This window comes from Stegastes partitus, unplaced genomic scaffold, assembly GCF_000690725.1.
Source record: "Stegastes partitus isolate 25-593 unplaced genomic scaffold, Stegastes_partitus-1.0.2 Scaffold664, whole genome shotgun sequence".
NCBI classification, from domain to species: Eukaryota; Metazoa; Chordata; class Actinopteri; family Pomacentridae; genus Stegastes; species Stegastes partitus.
In genome coordinates this window covers 297,272-302,031 of record NW_007578395.1, presented here as the reverse complement: position 1 = coordinate 302,031, position 4,760 = coordinate 297,272, and the positions used below count along the sequence as shown (strand labels likewise).

General features: G+C 43.2%; 1 protein-coding gene across 1 annotated transcript in view; it reads right to left on the bottom strand.

The window, feature by feature from the left end:
- cdh5 (cadherin 5) overlaps window positions 1-4,042 on the bottom strand; it is a 32,359-nt gene extending 28,317 nt beyond the window's left edge. Inside the window, exon 1 of the mRNA XM_008290280.1 lies at window positions 3,608-4,042. The gene's annotated coding sequence lies outside the window, so the exon portion shown is untranslated. The remainder of the gene's footprint in view (window positions 1-3,607) is intronic.
- Window positions 4,043-4,760: the final 718 nt, after the last annotated feature.

Sequence of the window (4,760 nt, the reverse complement as noted above, 5' to 3'; positions counted from 1 at the left end):
TCATAACAGTTACAACTGATGCTGATTATTTCTCAAATATACAACATTTAGTTTTTTCCGTTTCCACTCAACACATTTCTAGAATTAAAAATACTTAAATTACATATAAAACCTTTTAACTTTATTCACTGCAGCAGATGTTCCCGTGAAACTACACCGGTCACTGAATTACTGTATGCTGACAGTGTAACTGGTGTAATTAAGTTAAAACCCTCATTATTGTGTAACTGATTACAGTTCCCATTCATATATTGCATTTACATGCTGTTCCCACTGTGACCAACATTAACTGGTTGGCTGAAGATTAAAACATTTTCTTCTTTTGAAATGCCTGAAAAAATGGAATATAGTAGAAAAATAACTCAACTGAATGTGAAAAAACAAAAAAAGTAAAAACATCCCGTCTCAGAGCATCACTGTAATAATCCATTATGTTCAAAGCTGCCAAAACAAACTGGGATGTTTTGAACTGTTGTGATTTTTTCGTTCAGTTCAAACTGTCAGTTTTTAAAGTTCTTGTTTGAATCCAGAAAAGCATCAGATTTTCATCATTTTTAACCATATTTTTGATAAACTCGACTGCTGTTGGAGTTCGGCTGCACTTTCACTGTGATATAATACAGAGAGTCAGTTTTAGCTGATTTCTGTCTTTAGGATCCTCGTATCGAACCGTTCCTCTGGGACTGAGTGTGAGAAATGGGTTTAAATGTTCGACACAACAACAGAAGCCTGTGTTTGCTGTGTGGAGGCTGAATACAGGTCAGTTCTGAAAATAAAACCTTAACTGGGTCTTTCAGGCACAATCACAGACTTGGTCTGAACCGACGTCTCCACAGCTGGACACACTGTCAACCAGCTGACATATATCTGAATGAACGAAGCTCTAATCAGGAGTCTTGTGTGTGTTGTTGTGTGTTGTTGTGTGTCTGTGTGTTGAAGACTCCCAGATGGCAGCCAGAGGATTTTCCCTGATAGTTCTTCTCTCCAGGAATTAGACCGCTGGGTTTAGTTGCATCAACGGCTTTCGACGTAACAAACAAATCAAATCACTTCCATCACTGAGGCTCCAGAGAGAAAATCCAAAACTGCTCCCGTAAACACACAGGGGACAGAATACCAGGAACACTGTTGTGTGTGAAGGAATCTGGGACGACAACAACACAAAGTAGAGCTGCAGAAATCACATAAATGACCCTTCAAACAGAAACTGTCACTACAGCAGTCCAGTGAAACGTCAACCCTCCAGAACTGTCTCACCTCTACAGCTGCATTATTTCGACATTAGACTGAAGAACAAAACAAATTCTTTATAAAGATGATATTTAAAATTCAGAACCTCAAAGAACAGAACCAAACTGTGTCCAGCTGTGGTTTCCATCAGTCTACCTGCATGAACATGGTTCTACAACGAGGTGAGAACAGCAGAACCTCCTCAGTTCTGGACCTATGGACTGTATCTATCTATGTCTGCATCATGGCTCCACATGGAGAAGACCTGAACAGAGGAAGAGAAACATCTGACTGAGAGGATCCAGAAGATCAGTGAGCAGCTAAAACCCAGTGCAGCCCAGTGTGAGCAGTAACCAGGAGGTCCAGAAGGAGCCATAGTAGCTCTGATCAGGGCTGCAGTGGTCGTCCTTGCATGTCTTTGCCAGTAAAGTTTGCTGCAGAACATGAACAGAAGCCTGATGGATGCTGGAGAACATTCTCTGATCAGAAGAAGATCAATGTGTAGGGCTACGATGGAGTCCAGATGTTTGGTGTGAACCTGACCAGGACCACCACAGTGGATGCATGGTCCTGACAGTGAAGCACGGAGGTGGCAGCATCATGATATGGGGCTGCATGAGGGCAGAAGGTGTTGATGACATTTATAGATAAATGTCTGAGGATAAACCAGAATACTGGCTGACCAGATGAAGAAGAGGAATATTCCAGCAGGAGAACCATCCAGAGAACAACATCATCAAGAGCTTCTACACTAGAACCAAGTGGAACCAGGACCTGGACAGTGTGAGTCCTGAGCTGAATCCAACAGAAGCCCTTTGTGGTGTTTTACAGAGAAAGGTAGAGCAACACGATCCCTCCAGCAAAGAGCAGCTGAATGAAGCAGTGTGAAGAGAACATGTGAGCAGAACTTAGTGGACTCTGGTCTCCTCCATCAGAACATGTGAGCAGAACTTAGTGGACTCTGGTCTCGTCCATGAGAACCTGTGAGCAGAACTTAGTGGACTCAGGCCTCCTCCAGGCTGAGGAGGACTGAGTCTGTCAGCAGAGATAAAGATAAAGTACCAAAAACGTTCCAGCTGTGAGGCCTTTAATGTTTAATGTAGTGGATCTAATCTGCTGGTTTTCTGTTCTCTCAGTAATCTGATTACTGTCGGACGAAACACTCTGAACCGTTTCAGAGGTATTATTTTATATATTATAAACACACGCCTGTACATCTGGAGCTGACAGCGACAGGATCTCTGATGCATTTTAATATTAGATGTTCTTTCAGCAGCTCCTCAGATGAACCAGGCGACAGTCTGACAGCTCTGATCAAACTTTGTGTTTTCACACTTCAAAGTGAACAACTGAGCTCCTCCTGCTGGATTCAGCTTTTAATTGTGAGCTGCAGCGTCCACACATCCTCCTGTATCGTATTAATGGTGGCCTCTGGGAGGACCGGGGAGGTGGAGGAGGTGGAGGGGGTGAGGCTCAATTACAGCATTCAGATCTCCACCGAGCTGTCTGAGATCATCAGAATAACATATGTGAGCGGCGACCAGGGCCGACAGCTCGTCCTTCAAGGGCCTATAACCGTCATTTCAGCTTATTTCTGTCCCTCGCCGGGACTCAGCGGGATTCATCAACGTTTCACCCACAAACCCGTCGGCAGCGCATCCAGGGGCTCTGGGTTACGTTTCCTGGCTGCTCTTCAGTCACACTGCTCAGAGAAATCTGCAAAAACTGTGAAGACCTGGCAGGGACGGTGCTGAACAACTACATAAAATAAAGACAGATGTCTGCATAATAGTGATATTTTTAGCTGGTTTAAATACAGGAGGATGAATATTTTTAATTTCAGTAGTATTTCTGTGACTTTACCAGTTTTTTTCTATTATTTAACAAAACAGGGGAAATTTGTAAAACAATGGCTAAAAACATGACTTTTCCTTTTATATAAATCCTTAAAATACATATTTTTTCCTTCAAATATTGGAAATTGTAGTAAAAATATGTAACTTCATGTGTTTACTTTGATTTTACTGGGTATCAGTTATGTTTTTTAAATATATTTTTAAACAAAACAATGAAATTCTGTCATTTTTTGATCATCTTAAACATTCTCTGCTGTCTTGTCTTAATCCAGCTTCTGTCTGATAAAACACTAAAGAGAAATTATTATTTGATCCAGTGTAGAAATCAGGTTTTGTTTCAGACAACATGTGTTACAGTGAAAATCTGGAGAATATCAGTTCAAGAAACGGTTGGTTTTCCACAGTGTGGAGTGAAACTGACGCTCGTACTTCACACCTCTGGATGTTTTTCTGTCTCTGCTCTTTGGGTTCAAACTTGTCGTCTGCAGCTCCTTTAACTAAAATAAAAAAAGCAAACTTACCGGACAGAGAGAGCTTCCAGTCGAGGTTCTGATCAGATCTTCTGGTGTCGAAATGAAAACTAATCCTTGAAGGTTCCACTGAAGCTGGAGTTTCTCCTGATTTAAAACAGGTAGTTAGAGGCTGGTGGTGTTTTCAGCAGCTGACTTCTCTTCAGTACAAATCCTTTTCTGGACAGACGAGAAGGATCCCAGAGACACTCTGACATGTAGAGAACAAAACCAGGTAAATGTGAAGCCTCCAGCTGAGCTCCAGCCGCTCCAGATGTCAGGATCCAGCAGGTCTGTGTCCTCTGATGTGGTCGAGTCCTCCGGCAGAAACAAGTGCTCAGCTGTCCGGCGGCTCGCTCAGGTCCAAGCCGACTCCCTTTTCCTGTTATTGTGACTTTTGCTGCCCTGGGGGGGAACAGAGCGACGGAGCAGAGAGGCAGCAGAGAGGCAGGCAGGAGGACGCTGCAGCCTCCTCATGGTGCTGGAGCAGATGGATGCAGGGAGGAGACGGAGGGAGGCGTCACTCCGCCTCCTCCACATCTATTATTCATGTGTGTGAGATCAGGATTAAGTTAAACAGGTTATTGAGGATAATCCGGGGAGATTTCCCCACATGAGGCTGGTAAATATTTCAGAGGAGTGAGAGAATCTGACAGAGAGAATCTGGTCTGAGCCGATAAATGAGATGAGACTCTCCCTCGTAATTTGGAGAGTCTGTGTGTTTTTCATATCAAACCTCTCTGGTGGCATTTTCTCTATTTCGGCTCCTCAGAACATCTGGAATCAGTTCTGCTGATTACTGTCAATCTGCAGAATTAAAGGAGCTGTGGATGGAGACACTGCAAAGAACTGTGATATTCCTGCAGCTGGAACAAAACAGAAAAGAACCGACTGAATGTTTAATGACGCATAAAACCTATGAACATCCCTGTGAGGTCTATCTGGATGAAATATATACAGTCTGTAACAAATACTCAAAGCAACTCAGGTTACTGAATGTCTGTTGGAGTCCAGTTAAATCCATCATTAAGGACTGGAAGGAATATGAGTAGATCTGACTGGAGCAGGACGTCCTCAAAGACTGAGTGACCGAGCAAGAAGGAGACTAGTGAGGGAGGCCAGACTCCTATGACTCCTCTGAAGGAACTACAAGAAGGAGACTAGT